Below are 17,529 nucleotides of genomic sequence, written 5' to 3' on the forward strand. Positions count from 1 at the left end.
ACAAACATATAACAACTTTTGAATGACCTGCACATTTTTCACCCCCCCCCCCCACCACATTGTGATTCCATCCCCCTACCACTAAAAGAGGCCTAGGCGATCATGCCTCCCCCCCAGTGGCTTTCAACCCCCCGTGACCAAAACCCCAACCCCCCAATAAGAGTGCACTGACATGGCACTCTCAGAACCTGCATCCCAGAGGGAACAGCACACATGGAAAGAGCAAAAAACATTTCTCCTTGTTATGCCCGCTCTGGGGAGGCATAACGTTTTGGGTCTGCGCCAGATTTATGCTATGTTGCAAATCTGGGGCAGTGTCAAAAACCATGCATGTTGAGTGGGAAGAGCCTCAGCAACACCCATGGCACTCCTTCTCGGTGCAGTGTTAGGGAATGCAGTGTCTTGCACTGCTTTGCCTTACACCATATCTAGAGGGCCATGTACAGCCACGCAGGGTGGCTTTGCGTGAGGTTGTAGGTATGTGTCTGCACTGTGAACCACAGGAGCGTCAAAAAATGATGATGGCACACAGGGGCTTGTAACTAAGCACCTTTATTTTCCAAAAATCTAACTCACAAGGTCCCCTATGAAAGATCCCTTCGAACTCAAACACTTTTAGGCTAAAGTGCTTTCAGATCTTGGATTATTGCTGTACCTTATAATTCAAACAGACGCCAGTGGAGCCATTATGTTTCTTGCACTGGGGCTCATAACACACTGGCTACCCTACTGAAGAAACCCCCTAACCATGGAGTAAAATAATTCTTAGGTTTTAATAAGTTTTCAATTAATTTTTAATAACAGCATAGAAGGTGGAGATTGCCACCTTCTCAGTGTAACAATAAAGACTGCAGAACTCCCTCACCCCCACCCCTCCCCCACCGCTTTCACTTCTCCCACTTCTACAATCCACTCAAGAAAAAGCGCGGAGGACTGGAAATACCCAGTGATCCTCAAAACGTAATTTATGATGGATGTCTTTAAAAATGCAACGTTTGCCAATAAAAGCACCGCCGCTTCATCTTGCCAGTGCCCGCCAGAGGGATCCTCCCCCACGCACACTTGTCATTTTGACTACTCGAAGCTCGCGTTACTGCTGGGCATATTTTGCCTGTTCTGTGTGCTTGTGAAGCTTCAAAAATAACTTCCTGCAGTGTTTGATTAGTTTAGGAGCAGGCCAGTATTAGCAAAAATACAATTCATTGTATTGCAGGTTGTTTTGCTCGTTGCCATGGTTACATTAGGGTGTGGGCTGATAGTGGAACAGCAGAGGGCGCCATAGCTACAGGATTGGAATACAAAACGCAACGTTGCGCTGCTCTGAGCCCAATCTCGGAATTGACTACAATAGAATCCTATGAGCCAGGCAAGTAATACTCTTATTATTACCTCAACACAGCAGGTCGACCCACATCGCAGGACTAAGTTGCTTTGGCAGAGCTACTTGACGATGTCCATACTGGTATAGCACAGCCTCCCGAAGCCCATTAACTGCCAGAGCTGTGTTATATGCGTGTGTCTGTTTTGGTGCAGCTGGAGGTGTGAATGAGGTGTGTTGGTTTATCGGTGTGTAAGTCCCAGTATGGGAACAGCGGGAGTCTGGGTCCGCGCCTGATGTATCAAGCCCGATTGTTAAAACAGGGCGGTGCAATGCCCTCACACAATGATCTGTTGGCCGGTCTGTATCACACGAGCCGCCCCGGACGTGCTTCTGATGAGAGCTGAGATGAGTGGGAGTTGTGGCTGGGCCTAGTCAGCATGGTAAATGGTTGTAGCGCCTTAAGAAGTATTGTATTTGATTATGTTGTAGTATTTATATAGCGCTTACTATCTGCAGGTGGGTGTTGAACCGTTTTCCCACTTGGGTAGAATGCTACATAGAGCATGGTGTGTGATTGGTGGTTTTGTCTTAGCAGTGAGCCTGTGTGGGAAGTGTTTACCTGTCATGTGGAATGACCTCTTGGAGGCAATTGTCATTTTAAGGGAGGCAGCCCTTAGCAGTGTGATGGATGAGGAAGTAGAGAGACAGGTGCACAGTTTTCATAGTTTGTACTATGCTGGCAGCTCTGATTAACTCTGCAGAACCCTCAATTGTGCTGGTAGTTTTTCTTTTAAGTTCTCAATCACATTTCCTATGTCGCTGTAACAGGAGGTCAGCCTGGGAGAGGTAACATATGTGGTGGAGGAGTTAGTGGAAATCAAATAAATACACGGAGAAACTGCATTAGGGTTCTCCTTTATGTGATTGTCATTATGAGACCTCCATTAAGGAGATTTGCCGAGATGCACTGTGTTATAAACATCCTTCTGGCATCATAGCTCATTGGTGCTTATGGTAAATGTCTATTTGGGACCTGCAAGGTGGTCTATGTTGGAGTCCTCTGCTGACCAACTATGTGTAACACAACAAGATGATGGACCGAGTGCTGAAATGTTTAAAACACTCACCACCAGTCACAGATCTGGGTTCAATTCTTTGTTCTTTTGTTCACCATGCCACCCCAGTTTGGACTCAGCCATATGCAAACCAGTCTTGACCCTGTTCCCCATGCGAACCAGTCCAGTTGGAATTTCCATGCCAAGTCCTCCCTGGATCGGAAACAAGCATCATGGGACTAGCTTCAGGGTATCACCCTTCATCAGCCAGGCTAGCTTGAAACCAGTGGCACAGTGAGCAAGGGACCCATGTCTGGGCATAGCCTTGCCAGTTAGGGTGAACATAGCAACACAATAAGATGATGGGCGGAATGCTGACACTTTTGAAACATTCATCCCCAGATAGAGATCTGGGTTAAATCCATCGTTCTTTTGCTTACCATGCCACCCCAGTTTGCACCCAGCCATGTGCAAATCAGCCTTGACCGTGTTCCTCATGGGAATAGTACAACCTGAACTGCTATGTGTGTTAGATTTCCTCGGTCTACGTGGGATCATTTGGTATGTATTGAGTGGCTACTATAGGTGGTATCTGTGCCCTGTAGTTGCCAGCAAGGTTCCACAGGACCGTTCATACATTACAATCCTACCCTGTTGATCAATCAGGGATTGCGTTGTGAATTAGTCTGTGATATAATTTACTGACAGATTACATTCGTTTGAGAAAAGCAGAACTGTAAGCGAGACTAGAGTTACTGCCCTTCATCGTGTGCTTGGAGGGAGGAGGTATGGCCGGGACTGTTTACTATCACACGGAGCCCCATAGCATCAAGTGTTCCAGTGAGGTAGCATAGGGTGGTTTTTAACAGGTGTGCTAACCCTTATAGCCCAAGTGTAGTAATCCCATGTAGTGGGGTTTGGCTGCTTATCAGACTGGAGGTATAGAGGTCGAATTTCTGGTGCTAGGCCCATTCCCAGTCCAAAGAGTCAGCACTATTAAATTGTTGCCTTTTACTTGGACACCTGGGAAAGATGTCCTAAGAGTTCTTATTAATTAGGAGAGAAAGCCCTAACTGCAAAGTGACCTACATGAAATGGGAACTCCAAACCTCTGCTGATCAGGGTCAATGGGAGCCCTAACCAAAACAATCAGGTGACCAACTTCATGTAGGAGCCTAATGAGTCATAAACAAGGCTGGACTGGCACTGGGCATTTCATTCTAAGTAAAGAATGGAAAAACAAATGGTTTTAAACGACGTTTTAAAATCATTTTTTTTTTCCAGTATTTATTCAGAAGCATTACAAGTAAGAATGCTAGGAATGTGATCAGCAGGTCGCCATTAGCAAAACTGATCCCCTCGGCATCCTGCCCAATGAAATGCCCAGTAGCCAGACTGGCCTTGGTCACATACTCGGAGGGCTAATACTAAATCCCACGTCTCCCAATATGCACGTTTAGCAGGTGGAACCAGGGCGCTAGGCAACCCTATGTAGCTTGGGCGTATCAGCGAGAAAAGGGGGTCAAGTTGATTCTAATCTCTATCAGAAGACCAAAAACAACGTTTAAACGCAGCGCAATTCAAATGTTGTCAGAGTAAACTGTAAGTAGTAACGCAGAAGCCCGAGATGGAGTAATGAGAATAAAGTATATTTCAGGTAGGCCTGGTTGCTCAGGGCAAGGTTAGGTGAGTAGTAGAGTTGTCCTCTGAAGCATGAGTTGAATTATGTATGGGGTGATCACATGGTTCTAGGTCACCGGGGAACCTCTTACATATGATTATCAGGTGTGTTCAAGCAATTGGCACAAAAGAATACACCAAGGCTACAACTCCCAGAATGCACTGATATCTTAATTGACAACCCAGAACCAGAAAATTGGGTCCCCATGATATGGAGTAATCTGTTCACCCAAACTGTGTGGAAGTAGACATGTCTTTTGTAAATCTTTATTGTTGTTTCTTGGCAGCTGAAGGACCAATTCCTGTAAAACCCACTGAACCCTTTTTTGTGGCCCTATCCTTCCTTCCATTTACCCCCTCCTGCCACAGTTTTTCTTCAGTGTACTGAGCTCAGCTGTGTTTGGTTGGTTAAAGCTGTAGTTCTGTCAATGGTCTGGTTGCAGGACTGCTGGTCACGAGGGCACAACCGCACTGCTCAGCCTCTGTCCACCCCATTATGTTGACACTTGTCTGGCTCTCCCAGTAGGTTGCCAAGGCAACTGGCACACAAAGAAGGGAGGATAGGCCCTGTTAGCTGACATTCATGGATGTCTGTGAATTAATGGAAAAACGAAAACTGAGAAACTACATTAGATGAAACCAAATTATTGACAACTAATTTTAAGAGAAGACAATTTTAAGGAATTACAAGTAGATCAAAAATTAAAGGAGACATTTCAAAGGACAGATAATTTGAAGGAAACATCCAAAACCACACCATTGGGAGAAGATTATGGGTAGTGAGGGTTGTTTTGTGTTTCACAGACGTTTAGGATCGATGAGGGGTTTTTAGAATTCAGGGATGGGTGGCTTGAAGGTGTGTTGAGGTTTCTTAGGTTTTATGGATGAGTGGAGTTTAGGGCTGATGATTATTTTTAAGGTTCAGTGATGAGTAGAGTTTTGGGATGGTGAACGTTTTTTTAGTGTTAAGGTATGGGTGAAGCTTAGAGTGGTGTGGTGTTTTAAGGGTTCGTGGATAAGTGGAGTTTATATGTAGAAAGGGTTTTTAGGGTTCACAGATGAGGCAAGTTTATTTGTGGTGAGGGACTTTAGGGGTCATGAATGGGTGGAGTTTAGGCATTGAAAGTGTTTTTTAGGGTGGAGTTTAGCGGTAGTGAGGGGGGCTTTAGCTTAAGAGATGGGTACAGTTTAGGGCTTTAAGGATTCTGGAATGAGTGCCGTTTATGGATCAGAGATGGGTGGAAATTAGGTGTGGTGAGAGGTTTTTATGGCTCAGGGATGAGTGGAGGTTAGGATTAGAAATTGCTTTTAGGGCTCAGTGATCAGAGAGTTTAGGGATCAGGAATGGGTGTAGTTTATGCATTGAGAGGCATTTGTTGAAGCATAAATTAATGGTGTTTAGGGGCGGTAAAGGTTTGAGAAATTAAAAGCATCCAAAGTAATTGCTTGACAATGTAAAATATAGAAACCCAAAATATTGCTCCCTGACGTAAGGGATTGAAATAAGTACGTTTGGAAAAAATATTACTGAAAATAAGACCTGCAATAATTTAATTACACCTGAAAAAAATAAGTATGAAGAAGCTAATTTCATTAAAAAGACATTCTATGAATTGCTATTTATGAAATGGTAAATGTCGTTCATCCTCAAACTTCCTATTAAACCGTTTAGATGAAATGACTTCTCAGTAATGGTACTCCATTAAATCATTTTTTATGAAATCAAGTACAACTGTCATTTATCCTCATCACCCACTCTGCGCACACTTGTGAAGTTCCTGAAGTATAGCCATGTTTATATGAAAGGATGTTGTGACAGCTTGAATCCAAAGGATTTTTCTTTAACCCCTTCGCTGCCAGGCCTTTTCCCCCCTCCTGTGCCAGGCCTTTTTTTGGCTATTTAGGGCAGTTCGCGCTTAGGCCCTCATAACGTTATGACCACATAAGCTAGCCAAGCCGAATTTGCGTCCTTTTTTTCCAACATCCTAGGGATTCTAGAGCTACCCAGACTTTGAGGATCCCCCTGAAGGAGGCCAAGAAATTAGCCAAAATACAGTGACATTTTTTTTTTTTTTTTCAAAAAAATGGGAAAAAGTGGCTGCAGAAGAAGGCTTGTGGTTTTTTCCCTGAAAATGGAATCAACAAAGGGTTTGCGGTGCTAAAATCACCAGCTTCCAGCTTTCAGGAACAGGCAGACTTGAATCAGAAAACCCAATTTTTCAACACAAATTTGGCATTTTACTGGGACATACCCCATTTTTATTGTTTTTTGTGCTTTTAACCTCCTTCCAGTCAGTGACAGAAATGGGCATGAAACCAATGCTGGATCCCAGAAAGCTAAACATTTCTGAAAAGCAGACAAGATTCTGAATTGAGCAAGTGGTCATTCGTGTAGATCCTACAAGGGTTTTCTACAGAAAATAACAACTGAAAAATAAAAATATTGAAATTGAGGTGAAAAAACAGCAATTTCTCTCTACGTTTTACTCTGTAACTTTTTCCTGCAATGTCAGATTTTTTAACGCAATATACCGTTACGTCTGCTGGACTCTTCTGGTTGCGGGGATATATAGGGCTTGTAGGTTCATCAAGAAACCTAGGTACCCAGAGCCAATAAATGAGCTGCACCCTGCAGTGCGTTTTCATTCTATACCGGGTATACAGCAATTCATTTGCTGAAATATAAAGAGTGAAAAATAGCTATCAAGAAACCCTTTGTATTTCCAAAATGGGCACAAGATAAGGTGTTGAGGAGCAGTGGTTATTTGCACATCTCTGAATTCCGGGGTCAACCATACTATCATGTGAATTACAGGGCGTTTCTCAAATAGACGTCTTTTTTACACACTCTCTTATATTTCGAAGGAAAAAATGTAGAAAAAGACAAGGGGCAATAACACTTGTTTTGCTATTCTATGTTCCCCCAAGTCTCCCGATAAAAATTATACCTCACTTGTGTGGGTAGGCCTAGTGCCCGCAACAAGAAATGCCCCAAAACACAACGTGGACACATCTCATTTTTTGACAGAAAACAGAGGTGTTTTTTTGCAAAGTGCCTACATGAAGATTTTGGCCTCTAGCTCAGCCGGCACCTAGGGAAACCTACCAAACCTGTGCATTTCTGAAAACTAAAGATCTAAGGGAATCCAAGATGGGGTGACTTGTGGGGCTCTGACCAGGTTCTGTTACCCAGAATCATTTGCAAACCTCAAAATTTGGCTAAAAAAGCACGTTTTCCTAACATTTCGGTGACAGAAAGTTCTGGAATCTGAGAGGAGCCACGAATTTCCTTCCACCCAGCGTTACCCCAAGTCTCCCGATAAAAATGATACCTCACTTGTGTGTGTAGGCCTAGCGCCCGCAATAGAAAATGCCCCAAAACACAACGGGGACACATAACAATTTTTGAAAGAAAACAGAGGTGTTTTTTGCAAAGTGCCTACCTGTAGATTTTGGCCTCTAGCTCAGCCGGCACCTAGGGAAACCTACCAAACCTGTGCATTTTTTAAAACTAGAGACCTAGGGGAATCCAAGATGGGGTGACGTGTGGGGCTCTGACTAGGTTCTGTTACCCAGAATCCTTTGCAAACCTCAAAATTCGGCTAAAAAAACACGTTTTCCTCACATTTCGGTGACAGAAAGTTCTGGAATCGGAGAGGAGCCACAAATTTCCTTCCACCCAGCGTTCCCCCAAGTCTCCCGATACAAATGATACCTCACTTGTGTGGGTAGGCCTAGCGCCCGTGACAGGAAATGCCCCAAAACACAACGTGGACAAGTCACATTTTTTGGCCGGAAACAGAGGTGTTTTTTGCAGAGTACCTACCTGTAGATTTTGGCCTCTAGCTCAGCAGGCACCTAGGGAAACCTACCAAACCTGTGCATTTCTGAAAACTAGAGAGCTAGGGGAATCCACGATGTGGTGACTTGTAGGGCTCTGACCAGGTTCTGTTACCCAGAATCCTTTGCAAACCTCACAATTCGGCTAAAAAAACACGTTTTCCTCACATTTCGGTGACAGAAAGTTCTGGAATCGGAGAGGAGCCACAAATTTCCTTCCACCCAGCGTTCCCCCAAGTCTTCCGATAAAAATGGTACCTCACTTGTGTGGGTAGGCCACGAAAGGAAATGGCCCAAAACACAACGTGGACATATACATTTTTTTCACAGAAAACAGTGCCTACCTGTGGATTTTGGCCTCTAGCTCAGCCGGCAACTGGGAAAACCTAGCAAACCAGCGCATTTTTGAAAACCAGAAACCTAGGAGAATCCAAGATGGGGTGACTTGTGGGGCCCTGACCAGGTTCTGTTACCCAGAATCTTTTGCAAACCTCAGAATTTGGCCAAAAAACACTTTTTCCTCTCATTTCGGTGACAGAAAGTTCTGGAATCTGAGAGGAGCCACAAATGTCCTTCCACACAGCATTCCCCCAAGTCTCCCGATAAAAATGGTACCTCACTTGTGTGGGTAGGCCTAGCACCCACGAAAGGAAATGGCCTAAAACACAACGTGGACACATCACATTTTTTCATAGAAAACAGAGGTGTTTTTTGCAAAGTGCCTACCTGTGGATTTTGACTTCTAGCTCAGCCGGCCCCAGGGGGGGCAGAAATGGCCTAAAATACATTTGCCCCCCCACCCCCTTCCCGGGAACGACCCTTGCCTGCGGGGTCGCTCCCCTTGCGTGACATTGGCGCAAACAACAAAATCCCCGGTGCCTAGTGGTTTCTGCCCCCTTGGGAGCAGATTGACCTTAAATCGGCCGATCTGCCAGAAATTATCTAAATACAATTTGCCCCTCAGGGGAGCGACCCTTGCCTAAAGGTAGCTCCCCGTCTCTAAAAAAAAAACACAAAACAAAAATTTGCCCTGGCGCCTAGAGGTTTCTGCCCCCCCTGGGGGCAGATCGGCCTAATAATAGGCCGATTCTCCCCCAGGGGGGGCAGAAATGGCCTAAAATAAATTTTCCAACCACCCCCCAAACCCCTCCCCGGGAGCGACCCTTGCCTACGGGGTCACTCCCCTTGTGTGACATTGGCGCAAAAAAAAAAAATCCCCGGTGCCTAGTGGTTTCTGCCCCCTTGGGAGCAGATTGACCTAAACTCGGCCGATCTGCCCCCAAGGGGGGCAGAAATGGTCTAAATACAATTTGCCCCTCAGGGGAGCGACCCTTGCCTAATGGGTCGCTCCCCATCTCTAAAAAAAAGCTTAGAGTGGTGTGGTGTTTTAAGGATTCGTGGATAAGTGGAGATTATATGTAGAAAGGGTTTTTAGGGTTCACAGATGAGGCAAGTTTATTTGTGGTGAGGGACTTTAGGGGTCATGAATGGGTGGAGTTTAGGCATTGAAAGGGTTTTTTAGGGTGGAGTTTAGCGGTAGTGAGGGGGGCTTTAGCTTAAGAGATGGGTACAGTTTAGGGCTTTAAGGATTCTGGAATGAGTGGAATTTATGGGTCAGAGATGGGTGGAAATTAGGTGTGGTGAGAGGTTTTTATGGCTCAGGGATGAGTGGAGGTTAGGATTAGAAATTGCTTTTAGGGCTCAGTGATCAGTGAGTTTAGGGATCAGGAATGGGTGTAGTTTATGCATTGAGAGGCATTTGTTGAAGCATAAGTTAATGGTGTTTAGGAGTGGTAAAGGTTTGAGAAACTAAAAGCATCCAAAGTAATTGCTTGACAATGTAAAATATAGATTGCTCCCTGACGTAAGGGATTGAAATAAGTACGTTTGGAACGAATGTTACTGAAAATAAGACCTGCAATCATTTAATTACACCTGAAAAAAATAAGTATGAAGAAGCTAATTTCATTAAAAAGACATTCTATGAATTTATATTTATGAAATGGTAAATGCCGTTCATCCTCAAACTTCCTATTAAACCGTTTAGATGAAATGACTTCTCAGTAATGGTATTCCATTAAATCATTTTTTATGAAATCACGTACAACTGTCATTTATCCTAATCACCCACTCTGTGCACACTTGTGAAGTTCCTGAAGTATATCCATGTTTAAATGAAAGGATGTTGTGACAGCTTGAATCCAAGGGATATTTCTTTAAGACCAATCAGTGCCTTTGAAAGAATGATCTAACTTGGTCAAAGTCAGTTACTGTCACAGATTCTTGCTAACTGGCCATTCAACTATTACTCAGTATGGAGTTCTATCACAGGTATTCTCATCAGGCAGTGGACCTAGGTAAAAGTCAGTAAGTGATTAGCCTGTTGAGCAAATTGGTAATACCCAGGACTAATCCACCTGTTTCATGGCAATGGGGTTGACAAATAGGAACACAAAGATTAATTCAGCCAGGACACGGAGCTTTTAAAAGCAGTATGAAGACTGGCAAGTGGCATCATGTTTGTGTTATAAATAAAGCTTATTCTAACTTTGCATCCAAATACCATTCTGGAGCCTGTGGTTTTGCTTTTAAGATGGCTACTATAGAACCTCATAGACTCCACTGTGTAAGGTATTGTTGGCATACATGTGGGCAAGTCGTCTTGTGTCACACGGATCACCTTGAGCCGGTCCCTTTTTCATTGTGTTTTTTAATTTTTTATTCAATGGGACATTTAAACAGGCAGAGGCTCCTTTCAGTGGCTTCCAGCACTTTACACCCCACCACCATGTAAATAAAATAACAAAAATGAAACATGTAAGTCGATATTTATCATTAGACAATTGAAACTACAAATTGCAGAATGTAATCTGACATTGGCTAAAAATCCATGACCGGGTGAATTTATCATGTGACCTGTGTAACTGAGGTGTTTTGGGTGGTTTGGTGGAAAATCAGATGAGCCACAGTGGATCCTGCTTCCTGATCTTCCTGCTTACCAAACAGGTCCACACCTAATTTGGCCTGTTGAAGGGCGAAGGACAGTTGCCTTCCAAGGGCCGTAGGACAAACAAGGGAAATGTGATCCCTATTTGCTGACCGGCTAAAGAAATACAAAAATATTCAGGGTTGAATGGGCCCCTCAAGCTTCTGGGCCGCTGTACAACTGGACCTGCTGCACCATTGATAGCTATGCCCTAGCGAAGGTGGGATGATAATTCCATGAGTGTTGTTTGTACAGGGTTCCTCAATCTCGTGATGGAGGAATGTTAATAGGCTTTAGTGCAGGCTCCAAAGCTCTGTGAGGACAAGGAAAGAGAGAGTGGTGCAAGAAGAGGATTTACAACGAGAGAGATGAGTGCAACCCTGGCAAGGTACAAAGCCCTTAACAGCAATCATGCCCCACATAAACACTTTAGAACCAATATAGCCAAACATTTCTTTAGTTGTTAACCTTAAGATCAGTGTAAAGGTTAATGCAAGCAATCCAGGAACAGTGATCAGGGACGTAGTTTAGTCAGGTAGATTCTGGGTGTGAATCTCAAATTTCCAAACTAAAAAAACAGTGGGTCACAGGGTGAATGTATGGAGTGACCAAGGTTTGGGATGAGCTGTTCAGGTGAGTAGCTGTTAGGTGAGGCTCTGGTGCTAATTTAGTGTTTGGTGGAATGTACTCTGTTGGAACAGCCATGGAGTACCCTGTCCACCAAACTCGAGGTCTGCCATCCCAATTCTGAGTCAGGTGGACCACCAGTTTTACATCAATGGAGTAAAATTTACTCAGTCAGTGTAAAACTTAGGGGCATATTTACAAGGAACTGGTGCACTGGTTCTGATGCGTCCGTTTTCTTGTGCTGCCCTGCGCCCTCCTAATGACACCACGATAGGGCTGCAATTACAATACAGAGCACCATAGTGATCATTAGTACAACTGCGTCAACATTTTTGGCACAGTTGTGGCGTTTTGCAGGACTAGTGCCAAAAATGTTGGCACTAGTCCAGCAAAGCTCATTAAGGTCCATAGGATATAACACTAGCATCACTTTAACATCTTCCCTGGGCAGGCGTTAAAAAATTACGCTAGAATGGCGCAGTGACATCTTGTAGATGTCACCGCAACATTTTTTTGGGCCTCCTTGGTGGAACGCCTCCCTTGCATACATTATACAGGTGCAGGTATAATGCGGTGTAAGTGTTTAAAAGGTGGCGAAATGGTACCATTGCACCACTTTGTAAATACAGAGCAGGGCGAGGGCCTGTTTATCACCGCCGTAGTGGCAAATAAAATGATGCTACTGCAGTGCAAAAGAGGGCAAGGAGCTTGTAAAAATGCCCTTTAGTTCGACAGCTCAATGGAGTAGGTTCCATCAGAAGCAAGCTATCCGACAATCTGGCTTATTTAAAGTTGACAGTTAGATGGCCTTTTTAAACTTTTTTACCATCCATCCCCACCAGGTATATCCTGGTGATGAAAGACAGTAAACAAAAAAGGAAAATGACTCCCAACCAAGGGAGAAAACTGGTGAGGGGGCCATTAATTTTTGTTTTTGAAAAATAAAAAACTTCGGAGAAGTTTGCCAGCCAGCCATCATGTTTGATGGAGCTGCCAGTTAAAGGTTTCCTACATTGGCAGGAACCACCATGACAGTGGTTCCTGCTAGTGTGAAGGGATATTGGCCAGTTTGGCAGGCATCTCTTAATTTGGCAAGTAAAGTAAAGGCAGTAAGGTCCTCCACCTCCCTTACCTGCCTTTATTCCATCTGCTAAATCAGGCCCCCTCTCTAGAGTGGCACAGTGTGTGAAAAGCAATGGTTTGGAATGCTATCCAAGGGTGTGCCTGTGTTTAGACTATTTCCAAGAATTTCTCCCGTCACCTTTTAGGCGTTTGCTTGCCAGAAGTATGCCTGGAAACTTTAGACAGATGTAGCTTTCTAGCCTTACTTCTGCCAAATTTTATGAATTAAAAAAACGTGATACAAAGCTGAAACAAACTCTTTGTAAATCTTGCCCTAAATATATTTAAGTTCCTGGTCCAAAAAATGAACACGTTAAAACCGCTTACTGAAATCAGGATGGCACAAAAAACGTCAGGGAAGCGCCATTTGGCCGCCACGCGGCCAAAATACCGCTTCCCGCATTCCGACCTTCCCGCTGGGCCAGCGGGCGCTAACAATGTTAGCACCCGCCGGCCCAGCGGGAAGGGGGCCTGCAACATTGAAGCCGGCTCCGAATGGAGCCGGCGGTGTTGCAGGTGTGCGACGGGTGCAGTTGCACCCGTCGCGCTTTTCACTGTCTGCTAGGCAGACAGTGAAAAGCAGGCTGGGGCCCTGTTAGGGGGCCCCTGCACTGCCCATGCCAGTGGCATGGGCAGTGCAGGGGCCCCCAGGGGCCCCATGACACCCGTTCCCGGCAGCCTCTTCCTGGCGGTGTAAACCGCCAGAAACAGGCTGGCGGGAAGGGGGTCGGAATCCCCAGGGCAGCGTTGCTTGCAGCGCTGCCCTGGCGGATTCGCCCAGCCGGGGCAAAAACGGCGGGAAACCGCCGGCCCCGGTTTTCTGACCGAAGCTTTACCGCCACGGTCGGAATGGGCTTTGAAGCACCGCCAGCCTGTTGGCGGTGCTTCCGTCGTTCTGCGCCCTGGCGGTCCAAGACCGCCAGGGTCAGAATGACCCCCTTAGTATGGACATAGCATACCTGACTTCGTGCCCCCAGACCCAACTACCAAGCCAAGAAAATATTTATTTGTGGGGGTCGATCCTGCAAACACTCCCCTGAAGCTAAACCCCTCACAACTGGGTAACCGGTCAGAGAAGGACCAATGAAACTGGACCAAAGAAATGAGACTTTGATTGCCTTTCAGAGTCATGGTCTACGCCAGAAGGGACACTGAAAATGGATGTTGGGCCCTGAGAGACAAGGAGGGTGGCAGGCCTTAGGCTAATGCAATGTAGTGCAGAAAAGGATGGATCTGCATGTTTCTATGCATAGAACAAGGGAATGCATTCACAATGAGGGTAACCGTCAATGAATTATTTGTACAAATACAACTGCAATCTGGTATCTGGTGTCAGAGACAGCACTTACATAACATGGGGTATGCATATATGGCCTACAACCAGAGTAACCAATTGACAATCTGTTCAGAGGAGGTGGGGACGCCTTTACAGTTGGTAGGTGTGCCTGTACAGGGGATGAGAGTGCCTATAGAGGTGTGGGAGGTGGCTGTACTGGGGTGATGGGGCCTGTACAGGGGGTGAGGGTGTCTGTACAGATGGTAGGTGTGCCTAACAGGGGGTGAGGGTGGCTGTACAGGTGGGGGAGGTGCCTGTACAGGGGGTGAGGGTGCCTGTACAGGTGTGGGAGGTGTCTATACCCAGGGTTGGATGCCTGTATGGTTGGGGACGTGAATGGGTGGGAGGGATGTGCCTGTGCAGGTGGAGTGGTGCCTGTGTACATGAGGGGTGCTTGTGGAGGTTGTGGTACAGGTGGCTGGGAGAGAGGTGGTGCAGGTATGTGTGTTGGGTCCCCTTCATGTGTTGACCCTGAAGAAAGACATAGAAACAGTTTCAACATGCCCTCCATTTTCCTCCTGGCCAAGGCATGATGTCTTCACTCTCTTCCCAATAGATTGGTCTGACATAATTTTGCCTCCTTGACAAGTCTTGGCAAGATTTATCAATTCTTTCCAAGACAGGGGTATGTCTGTCAATCATCCGAGGGATTTCCTGTAGTGAATCTGAAATGGCACACAGAGTAGCACCTATGGTACAAGTGTCCTGCCTCACATCAGCCTATTGTCTGAAAAATAAATCCTCTCACTGCCCACGTTGACCATCTGCTAGCCCCCTCAGCATGGTATGCATCGGGTCCACCAGCACAGGGAGGTATCGCACGGGGGATGCTGTGGAAGATTGGTGCCTAGGGGACACCTCCCTCCCATCAGAGGTGTTAGGTCCCTCAGATAGTTGAGAGAAGGCTAGGAATGCACTGTCATGGGAGGAGTGTACAGGAGAAGGAACACTTCTATCATGGATTTGAAGGCTGTGAGGATTTGATGGTTGTGTTGGGGTAGGTAAATGCTGTGGTTGGTTGGCTGACTGTTGGGAATGGGCAATCCTCAGAGGTGAAGTGGGAGGCACAATGCTAGCCAGACCTGATGTAGGCTTCAGTGTTTTACCCAGTGGGCCAACAATGCACTCCTGATATCCCAGGTCCTTCTTCATGACCAGCACCTCATCATCTTCCTAATCCTCATCCTCCTCTTCTTGAGCATTGCTGGCCACTATTGCTGCTTGGAGGAGGATCAGATTTTCTCCTTGGATTGCCTGACACCCCCCACTGGTGAGTGGTTCAGCTTCATCAAACAAATCATTGTCCTCAGCACCTGAAAGACAGAGGTTGCAATATGCTATGTATTTTCAGTTGTACATCAGGTGCTACAACACAAGGGTTGGGTCAATTATTCTTTGCATCTACCTGATGTTCCAAGTGTGACCTAGTTTGTATAACCTTAGGTGTTCAATGCAGATGTACAATGCAAAATCAAACTCACCAGCTCCAGCCACAGGTCTGTGTGGTATTGAGATCCCCCATAATGTCAGCCGCTGAACCTGGGTCCTTAAGCATGTGTCAGAAGCGGTGGTCCTTGATCCAGCAGCTTCAGAAGGAAGTGAGACCATAATTCATGGTTAGCACGAAATATATGTGAACATGAAAAAGTAACAGCGACATCACTGATTATTTTAAGAACATATTAAACACCAACATCAGATGCTTCAAAAAAGTGGCAATATCTGCTAATATCCTTTCACAAGGTTTTGGCTATTGTGCACTATTTGGGAATCAATAGTTTACAACACCATATGGAGCACGTACCTGATAGACGGATGATAGTGGGTCTGACTGCTGCAGCCAGAATGCCTACCAAATCCCTGGATTAGGCCTTTTGGATAACTGAGGATGTCCTGAAAGCAGCTGTAATGTACCATACATATCCGTATTTCAAAACAAAGGCTGGTGTGAATCATTTTATATGTGTATGTCATAGGTATAGACTTTCAACCCAGTTGTGGAAAATATAAGCAATTTGGGAAATACTGTACAGCTTACCAATAAAAGTAGAGTCATCCTTTCTTTAGCCAACATGTTATGAAGTAGTATACTGTTCTGAACCACAGCTGAGCTTATGAAGATAAGTGACAACAAGAATATTAGGCATTCCACATACTATCGGCATGATCCAATATTCAAGATTATGAGCCTTCAATAAATCATTTTTAAGTGTACTTACCAGGGTCTACCATCTGCCCAATGTGTGTTGCCTAACCATATGTCACCCCCTGTATGTGCAGCAGAGATCGCTGTAGTATGTGTTTTTCTTGCATTCCTCGCAAAGCCTAAAATGATTAGTGTGTTTAGGTCACATTCTAGTTGACACATGTAATGAACAACATATCCTAGGGTCAGTTCACATGTTTGAGGCTATTGCTGGGTTCTATGTTAAAAATCTTTGGGCTTTCTGATCACAGTGTATTAAATGGAACCCTCTTCTGGCCGTATTGACGTACCAGTTTGTGCTAGTGGTATGGGTTGAAGTGCCCCATGACACTGCCTCTCTGTACATGCAACTCTGGCTGTATGTGGCATTAAAAAGAAGAAGGCAACATACAATACCAACACATGATGATTATGTCCAACTCTTCTAATATTTACTCAATTGCATTTACAAGACAATTGTGATGGTTACTTAATCAGGCACCTTTTCTAGGGCCACATACCAGTGTAAAATGAAATCACTAGCATTGATGGGCCACTGGTTGTGAATGGGGAATTAGAAGTTAATATTACCATCACATAGGATTCTGGGACTTGTAGTGCACTAGTCAAAATGAGACAAAATGAGATTTGGAACTTAACATTTCCATCACAAAGGATTCTGGTAATTGTAGTGCAACAGACACAATGAGAGTCTAAATCACAAAGAATAGACACTCATTAAATATTAAAGTCCTTCCATGCTGCGCCAAGCTTTTGAAACCTGATAGTACCCATGAGTTTGCCCCATTTTTTTAAATCCTAAATGTGCATCCATTTGTCAAAAATGACTTCTATTGTTAGGGCCAGATTATTGTCATGGGTGCCTCTTTTCCCTAAACATTACATACAAAATGATAGTGTTAGAATTTTACCAATACTGCCACCGATGTTCTAATGGTGACCTTTATGTCAAATGTTACATCTAGGGTGTTGGAGAAAGGATTTTGACACAGATGCCCCCTGACATATGATAAGGTTTGCTTTCCTTATTTCAACAATTTCATCCAATAGGCCTGTGTAAGCATTTTGCAACCAGTGCCGTCTCTGCCAAGAATTTCCCCACGAATGCCAGTGCCTGCATTTTTGCCACAGGTTCCACATGCCAAGATTTACCTCTAGCAGGCCAATGCCAGCTGACACTCTATAGATATATATATATATATATATATATAGATATATATATATATATATATATATATATATATATATATATATATATATATATATATATATATATATATATATCGAGTTAGTGCTGCTGGTAAGATAGAACTGTAAGCCGCAGGAGTGTTTATAACCTACAAGTAGTAGGTTCAA

Source organism: Pleurodeles waltl, chromosome 10 (assembly GCF_031143425.1).
Source record: "Pleurodeles waltl isolate 20211129_DDA chromosome 10, aPleWal1.hap1.20221129, whole genome shotgun sequence".
In the NCBI taxonomy this organism is placed as follows: Eukaryota; Metazoa; Chordata; class Amphibia; order Caudata; family Salamandridae; genus Pleurodeles; species Pleurodeles waltl.